The sequence below is a fragment of the Suricata suricatta genome, chromosome 1 (genome assembly GCF_006229205.1).
Source record: "Suricata suricatta isolate VVHF042 chromosome 1, meerkat_22Aug2017_6uvM2_HiC, whole genome shotgun sequence".
In the NCBI taxonomy this organism is placed as follows: domain Eukaryota; kingdom Metazoa; phylum Chordata; class Mammalia; order Carnivora; family Herpestidae; genus Suricata; species Suricata suricatta.
The window spans coordinates 157,081,161-157,090,398 of NC_043700.1; the positions used below are offsets into that span (position 1 = coordinate 157,081,161).

The 9,238-nt window shown below is 38.7% G+C and overlaps 1 long non-coding RNA gene across 2 annotated transcripts in view; it reads right to left on the reverse strand.

Annotated features, from left to right (window-relative positions):
* Positions 1 to 728: 728 nt before the first annotated feature.
* LOC115298061 overlaps positions 729 to 9,238 on the reverse strand; it is a 9,242-nt gene continuing 732 nt past the window's right edge. The window contains exons 1-4 of one of the 2 annotated variants that reach the window (XR_003911585.1): positions 9,114 to 9,232; positions 8,712 to 8,944; positions 1,852 to 1,921; positions 729 to 976 (exon numbers count right to left, since the gene is read on the reverse strand). This is a non-coding gene — a long non-coding RNA (uncharacterized LOC115298061). Of the gene's footprint in view, positions 977 to 1,851; positions 1,922 to 8,711; positions 8,945 to 9,113; positions 9,233 to 9,238 lie in introns of those variants that run through there. The other variant, XR_003911586.1, reaches the window with a different exon arrangement.

Below are 9,238 nucleotides of genomic sequence, written 5' to 3' on the forward strand. Positions count from 1 at the left end.
AACATCTAGCACCTGCTGATCCAGTTAGGGCCTTTTTTTACCCGTTCTCTCTCGTTTTTAAATTATTTTTCCATTACATTTCTAGGACCATTGGATGTTTGGCAATGGGAGTTCCTGTTGGAATTTAATGAATACCACCCCTGCTCCTGTACCCCCAGCCCCAACCCCATTGCCACCACTGTCAATGTCTGGCCACTGTGGGGATAATGAAATAGAGATTCAGAACTTCTTGCCAAAAATAATCTCAGACTTTGCCTCAATCCTTCTGGGTGCTTACATACAGAAAGCAAGCAAAGGACCATTAAGCGATGGAAACAAAGCACAGATATTCCCAAAGATCAAGTGGCTCAGACTTAGGCACGCCACCATTTATATGCTGTGATTTCAAAATCTTTAAGAAAGTCTCCTCTGCCAAAAAATATTTTATGTGCCACTCCATCATTCCATAGTTGGTATTTTAAAAAGATACATAGGGGCACCTGGGTTGCTCAGTTGGTTTAGGATCAGGTCATGATCTCATGGTTCATGGGATCAAACCCCAGATCAATCTCTGCACTGACAGCATGGAGTCTTCTTGGGATTCTCTTTCTCTCTCTCACTCTCTCTTTCTTTCTCTCAAAATAAATAAATGAACAATTAAGAAGAAAAAAGACACACAACAAAACTTCCTTTCCATCTTTCAGAAGTCACATAGATCAAGTTATTTTGTGATTAAATATCAGCCCAAATTTTAGAGACTTAAAACAAATATTTATTTGCAATTCATGCTATAATCCAATACAGGTTAGCAAGGACCTCCAATCACTGTCCTCACTCAAGGTCCCACTGAGTGATCACCATGTAGAGTTCTCACTGGGCGCAAGCAGACAGTGCGGCAGGAGGCGGCACGGTGAATCTGACACTGGGTCATTCAGCCTGCTAGAAATGGCCATGTCTCTTTCCTTTCATTGATCACAGGAGCAAGTTTCATTGTCACCTGTAATTTCACGGAGAGTAAAATAATTCAATCTGTTCATACACCTAGGCTGCAAAATGACACTATTTTCTGGATGGTACTAATATCTGTCATAAGTCTCTTTGAAAATACCTCTCTTCCAAAAAAAATCCTTTAAGTATTAATTTGTTATCTCCAAACTCATAATGCAGAGTTCCCTTATTTCTTGCTTCCAAATGAGTAGCATAAGGATACTAGATACCTAGAAGTTACACATACACAAAAAGCATGAGCATCTTGTAACCATATTTTAACCTAGGGTATGGCTAGCAGGATAGCAGGAAGTTTCTATGCTGACTACTACTATGGCTCTCTGCATATGACAGACGTGGATCTCTTTTAAACGGAAGACGCAACATGTAGCGATTTCTTTGTTGCAGGCAATCCAGTAGCCAATTCAAAAGATAAAGTCACTTGACTATTTTATTCAATTCATATAGCAAATCAATAAAGTACACTCAAGCAGATTTGATACATGACTTACACAAAGATGTACACACAGAAAGACAGGGATGCCCATGCCTTTGCTGCACAAACATTCACATTTCTATGCCTAAATAGCCATTTTCTCTTCTGTATCTACTCTTGTAACACACCTTCTTCCATATGCCAGAAGACAAGTGTGCACACAAATGCTGACTTATGCTGGGTATGAATATTATTGAGAATGGGAGAGGAAAAGGGAAAGATAGAGAACTAATAAAAGGAAGAAGTACAGGCCAAGCCGGAATGAAAAGGAGGGCACGGTATACTAAAAAGAGGATGAGAAAAAAAAACAGCAAGGGAGAGAGAGAGAGAGAGAGAGAGAGAGAGAGAGAGAATGAGGGAAACAATGCATTCATGAGGAAATAACCCACCATAAGAGAATGTAGGGGTACGAGGAGGGTTCTGACTGACTTCTCTGCAAAGGTGGGCATGTGAATATCACTGGAAAAGAGCAGATGGGAAGAGAGTCAGAAGATTCAATAAATTTAATAGCATCTCATCTCTACTAAATGTCGAGGCGGTGAACTAACAGCTTTTAAATACTTCAGTAATATCGGCAAACACTGTGTAGTACTGTCTATGATCCAGATGTTGTCCTGTGTGCTAGTATCAACTCAGAGTACTCACAAAGATCTTGTGAGGTGGACTCACAATTACTTTTACTCCACAGGTAAGAAAACTAAGGCATAACAAAGCTAAGGAATTAATCCAAGGTTGTATAGTAAGTAATTGACTAGGATTTGAACCTAAGTGTTTAGCACCAGAATCGGGGTTCTTAACTATAACTGCTATTTTCTACTGCATCTCATTTCCTTGGAAGAAAGTACTATGGTTCTCATATCCATATGAAGGCACAGATGCTCATGTATGCTCTTATTTATTCATTTGGTTGTTCATTCATTCATTGATTCCTCATGAATTTCTTGAGAGATTATATATGCCCAGTTCTGTGCTAGACACTTAGTAGGTAAAGATAATTGAGATGAGGTTCTTTACTTCAAAAGGGCTCACAGGCTAATAGGGTAAGATAGAAAAGTTAGTAAATAAGTTCAATTGGGTAGTCTTTAGGTTTCATGTTAAATGCCTGTATTTCGTTCAGCAGGTGTACAAAGGATGGAGTGGAAAATTTTATCTGGAAGGGTAAGAAGTAGTTTATAGGGCTGAGACCCAAAGTATTACTATGCAGACAGTGGCGTTCCAGTTGAAAGGAGCAATGGGAACCAAAAGCATAGAGGAATGCAAGATTTAGTAGTTGAGAGAAATACAGACATTTTCATTTGTAGGGAGCAAAGAGGACTTGGTGATGTTGAAAAATGAACGCTGGGGCGCCTGGGTGGCTCAGTTGATCACATGTACAACTTCAGCTCAGGTCATGATCTCACAGTCTGTGAGTTCGAGCCCGGCATCAGCTGTGCTGACAGCTCAGAGCCTGGAGCCTGCTTCAGATTCTGTGTCTCCCTCTCTCTCTCTGCCCCTCCCCTGCTTGCACTTTGTCTTTCTCTCTCAAAAATAAATGAACATTAAAAAATATTTAAAAAAATTAATGCTGATTCTGGAGGGTATATGTGTATACACACATGTGTAACAAGATGTGTGTAGAAAGAAAAACGTAGGCTGGAGATATAAACAGTATCAGTGGTGATATGCAAAGGAGTTCACACCTTATACTTTTATCAAGAAAAAATTTTAGGTGATTGAATGACACTATCAAATTGGTTTATGAAGACTCATGTTGGCCCTATAGAAAGCAAACTAAAGAAAGGAGAGATTGGAGGAGAGAAACCAGTTAGCACGCTCTTGCTTACTGGTAATGCAGTAGTTCAAGTAAGGATGGAGCTAAAGCTATGGAATTGGTAATAAAGGGAATGGATGGAGACAATAGATAGGAAGCATTTTCTCAGTAACAGAATATGTGTGGCGGCGGTGGTGGTGGTTTTGTGTGTGTGTGTGTGTGTGTGCGTGTGCGTGTGCGTGTTGACAAAAAACAGTCTAGAACGACTCCCAGTTTTCAGGACTTTGGTGGCGGGATGGTGCTAAGATAGAGAACACCAGTGGAGATACTTTTTGAGGAAAAAAAAAAAGTCTACTTGTGATGCACAGTGAGCTTTTAGAGAGAGAGAGCTTTGACACTTTTCAGTAGATACATTACAACCACGGCTGCCCAAGGTCATGCCATTTTTAACTCTGGTACCAAGTCTCCCAATTTGTATTCCAAAGTGCTTAACTCTACAAAGAAATCAGCAATTATTTATTGTGCATCTATGAGCAAGTCCCCTTGGCAAACTCAAAGAGGCCGGTAGTAAGGAGAAATGATCTCTATATTATTATTAAAATCACTTGATATCCATAATTAATTTGCCATGGCATTATTCACTTTTTCTTAGAAGGAATTGGTTTCTATTTCTCTTACATAACTGACCATGAAGTACTCATAGCCTGATTATATTTTTCATTTATTTCTTCACAATTCATATACTCTCTCTTCCTCTCAGATGGGATACTTTTGATGCTAAAAATAATGATATTGAAATAATCCTTCTTTTGAGACCAATCTTAGCCCACTTGAAATGTATGTAAATGGGCTCAAATAGGTCCTGGACTCTCTCTATCCTCTGATTTCGTTCTTGTTATTGTTATTAGCTTCTTCAAAATTAGCCATAATTTTGGCTGATCAGGTATTATTCAGAAAATATCATAGAAAACATTTTTTTTTTCATTCTGGACCTAAACTTTTCTGGTCCTGGGAGTTCTTAAGTGTCTTTTTTGTGTAGTAGAAAATGCTTATTTGCATCCTTAGTAATAATCCATTTATTATTTATTATATGGGAACAACTAAATTTTAAATTGTTAATTAGACATAAGGGTCCCAGCGTCGCATTCTTTTTCTTAAGCTGCATGTTACTCCTTAGTAAACATAGTGTAAGTTTTTAGAGTATATGTGTAAGCCTTGGTCCCTAATTTGTTTGCAAGTAACAACATATGTTACTTCATGCTTTTCAATTTTCTGTAAGCTCTCTGAGGGTAGGGGCCATTCCTTAATCATTATTATAACCAGAGTGGCCCAGAACAGTGTCTGGTAAATTGCTAATACTCAGCAAGACTTGTTGAGTATTTGGCTATTATTCACAGATTTGTACTGCCTTCATAACACCACCACGTAAACAGTTAAATATCTTGCCCAAGTCTGCAATGATGAGATTGTACATAAAAAGTTAGAATTTTGGCTGTCATGTAGTAACTTAAGGACAACATAGTATAGTAGTTAAGCACGAAGACTATGGACGGTACTGCTGAACTCTACCAGGAGGAGAACTTCACCTGATTAAGCTTTCTGTGCCTCAATTTCTCATCAGTGAAATGGGAATAACAAAAGACTAGTCCTTAACTTGTGATGATTAAATAAATATGTACATGCAAAATATCTGGAATGGGGTCTATTTCGTTATACAAGTGAAGATATTTTAGGTTTATTTTTATTATTCATTACGATAATTTTTATTTATAAAACATGCCTTAGAGGCAAAAGCTGCCAATCATGTAGTTTCATGAAATGCACAGTATATTTCTGTTTTGCGTTACTGGAATGTTATCTTTGTTTTAGGAAGTAGTTGGATAACTTGAAAATAAATTTTATCTATAATTTCACAAAAAGAAGACAAAAGGATCTCCTTAGAAATTACTTTTTATAAGTGTTTGATGTAAGTAGTTTTTAAAATCTCAGAAACCACGAGGATATACTGAATGCATTACATATTTGATTTGCAAGTTAGATAAGGATCTGCAAAGTTACTTAATAAACAAAGTTACTCTGTTTGAAGAAGGTAAAATCCATACTCTAAGCTAGTAAACATGATATATATATATATATAGTTCTAATGATATGTGACCTAAATACACTGATGTAAGGAGTAGTTTTGGGATTACTTGTTTATAAGTCTCATTACTCTCCCTTTCCAGCTGTTTCTTCTTTTAGAAGCTTAGAGCCTAGTGGACACATTAGAACCATTCATCTAAATTCAACTTACAGGGAAAAAAATGGAGCTTGATCAAACCACGGTTTTGACCTAAGAACTACCAAATTGGTATTTGTTCTAGCTTTTGTTTGTTTTGTTTTTAATGATAATGTGGTAAATATGAGGACAGATGAGTACTCCAAACAAACTTTGAAATTAGTAAAGCAATCTGGGGAAAGTCCAGGATAGCATTTAATTCTGGGAAAACAGGAAGGTTTATGCATTAGTTCAATTTTTCACAAAGGTATATTCTCATTCAAATGGATGACTCAGATGGAAAGGTGTAGCTAAAGTGTACATAAATTTGTTACGTAGAATATATGCTTATATTTTAAAATTTGTATATATAGGGAGAGGCTATTTTTGTTGAATTTCTGGTACTTTTTTCAAAGTATGTAAAAATCATTCTGATTAAATTATGTTAGTAGGACTAAATGCATTTTGTAGAAATGTATTATATAAATGCTATGCTTATTAAAATCTTATGCTTATTTTTATGAGTTCAGATATCTATCTTCCTACAGATAAATATCTGCATATCTGTATACATATATTTGTGTGTATTAAACATACATGTATGCATTATATATAATGTACACATGTTATCTTAGGGAACTTTATTTTTTTATTTTTTGAGAGAGAGACAGCATGAGCAGGGGAGGGTCAGAGAGAGAGGGAGACACAGAATCTGAAGCAGGCTCCAGGCTCTGAGCTAGCTGTCAGCACAGAGCCTGATGAGGGACTCAAAGCCACGAACCACGAGACCATGACCTAAGCCAAAGCCAGAAGCTTAACTGACTGAGCCACCCAGGCGCCTCTTACGTAACTTTAATATTTATGGGGTTGCCTAGGGCATGCAGTGTAGTCTTCCTTCCAACAGTAGTGCCAAGTCCGTATAGCTGGGCCCTAAAAAGAAAAGCTCTAAAAAATATCTGTTCAAGAGCACAGTTTTATAATGAATTTTAAAATTATGCAATGTTGTAAGGTATCAGGAAATAAAAATTTTAAAAAACCCTGAATCTCCCCAATTCCTTGCCTTTCTTTTATTCTTGTTCCTCGCATGGAAATCCTCTTTCAGATTTGGGTGTTAAAGATGAGGAATATGTAAGAAGTGACCCGCACCTCTCCATCTATTTAATGGGAGGGTCATTCAAACACATTCAAACAGAAGGTTTTGCACTGCCCTAGCCTGGGCAGGAACAAATTTAGATTTACTGGCAACCAGTTATTCGTCAATTCTTCTAGAGGACTGGTTGCCTTAGGACATGCTCCAAAAGGAGTGGGCAGGAGGAGCTTAGTCACGACCCAGGCTGGCTCTCAAATCGCAGGCAGCTCCCTGTGCTCCATCACACAGAGGAGAAAAAAATCCGACTGGATTTATTAGATGTTTGTGGGACAATCCTGGGAGATACTCGGCTGGACTAGCAACACAGTGAAATATCAGTAAAGATACAGCAATAGAAGTAGAGGTCCACCGCCTGCAATCAGCTTTTCTGATTTCCATTTCCTTTAATGTGCTTTGAAGTTTAAATCACAGCTACCCAATTTCAATAAAATTGCAAAGCATTTTGTGGGGAAGAACTAAAGATTATGGTTTATTTAGTTTTGATTTTATTTTTTTAATCTTTATTTTTGAAAGAGAGAGACAGAGTGTGCCCGGGGGCGGGGGGAGGAACAGAGATAGAGGGAGACACAGAATCCCAAGCAGGATCCAGGCTCTGAGCCATGAGCAAAGGGCGGGTGCTGGAACTCACAAACTGCGAGATCATGACCTTAGCTGAAGTCGGATGCTTAACTGACTGAGCCACCCTGGCACCCCTAAAAATTATGGTTTATAATGAATTGTTGGAATCTAGTTTTTACTGAGTGTCTCAAGGAAGTGCATACCCAAATCTATAGACAGTTCAAACATAGAGTTAAAAAAATAAACAAATGGTGAAAATCATCCCAAATAGCACAAACTTTGTAAAGTTCCATGCAAATGGGCCATACGACAATGAGATTACAAATTTATTAAGGGTGCTAAAGGGAAAGACTAATTTTTTTAGAACAAATCATTCTAATATATATACATTTTGAGATAAAGAATCCTAAAATCTGTAACTCAGTTTTAGAATCCAGGACAAAAAAGCTACAGTGGTAAATATGAAAATAATCTATGAAGATATTTACAAAAATTGTGACATTCATAAAAGAGAAATTTTGTTGGAGCACATCAGTTAAGGTCAGGAAGAAACCACTAGCTGTTCAACTTCCATTATCAAAACACAAACAATTTAGTAATAATGTAAATGGCAAAGTGATAGAGATCTTAATGAAGATTGACTCATAGAAATGGAAAATGGGAAAATACAGTAGGAAGTAAAGTGTTCACACCAAGTAGAAGATGTTTAGATTCCCCGGCTGAAAGGTTTTAAATGGCAAGCTTTTTATCTTTGTGAATTTCAATTAGACTCTGCAACAGCAAGTCAGGAAGGGAATATTAATGATGGAGGAGAACGCTGGGTGGTGTCCCATTCTTCACAGAGCCAGCTACAAAAGAGAGCAAATGTTTGTTTAGGTGGTAGCATATTAAATGCTCATTCAGAAAGTGGTGATTAATAGGTTAAAAAGAACAGTTTGAAATATTTACAATGTAAAGGTTTTACTCTCCTCGCATAATCTTCAAAGCAAAGCTAAAATTTACTGTAGATTAGCAGTGCCCGCTGTTATGAAAACTGCACCATCTAGGAAAAACATCTGAATTTTTGGTTCATAACTAACGAAACTGAAGTGTTTGGCACATATTGACTCTGAATGTAATATGAGAAAAAACATATCAGCATACGTATCTTTTCCCCCCTTTTAAAGTGTCTAACGTTTATTAACAACTTCTTAAAGAGATAACAGCCGCTTCTGCTTTCCTTAGTAAGATGTAAGCTTAACATTCTTATGTGCAGTACAAAAAGGAAAACTCTCTCTCTCTCTCTCTCTCTCTCTCTCTCTCTCTTTTGGTTCAAGTTGCACGTTTGGATTTTATCACCTCAGATAAAACAGAAGAGAAAGGAGACAGATCAAACACAACGCTTCAAGTGTACTGTCGGACTGGAATTACAACAGGTCTCTTCACCAGCAAAAAGCCCTACAGGAGGAAAACCTCAAACCCAGCCACACTACATCCCCTTCCCGCCCCCTTACCCCCCAAAGAGTTGCAGGCGTAACAGAAGCACAACAGGTACCTTTTTGCTTGGGGATGTGGTGGTGGTGCGGGGTTGCAGAATGTAAACTTTTTTTTAGAGCTGTGGATTGAATTTGATCACCACGTAGGGAGGATGCCAGTTTGACGTTGGGGGAAAGAATTGCTGAGAGTGAGCGGGAGGTTTCCCCAGGTGCAAAATCCGCAGACGGACTTTCCTGACCGGCTGCAGGGAGGTCTCCAGCCCTCAGAGCTTTGTGGGGAAACTGGTCTTGCCTGCAGGGGTGTGAAGGAATGAGTGGTGTGTCAAGAGGGCTCAGGGGATCAAAGAAACTTCCTGCTGTCTGCTTCCACGCAACACGCGTTGAACTTGCTCCTGCGTGGATGCGCTGACGACTAAGTACAGGCTGATTAGAGTCCCCTCGCCCTCCAGCGGGAGTGGTACCTCTTTCCCTCTGCTCAGCAGCCACGTCGCTCTAGAGCCTGGGGATGTTGGGGGGCGGGCGGCAGGGCGAGGCCCCGGGGATCCAGGGCCGCTCAGACACCCTGCGTTCCCGACTCGGCACCAAC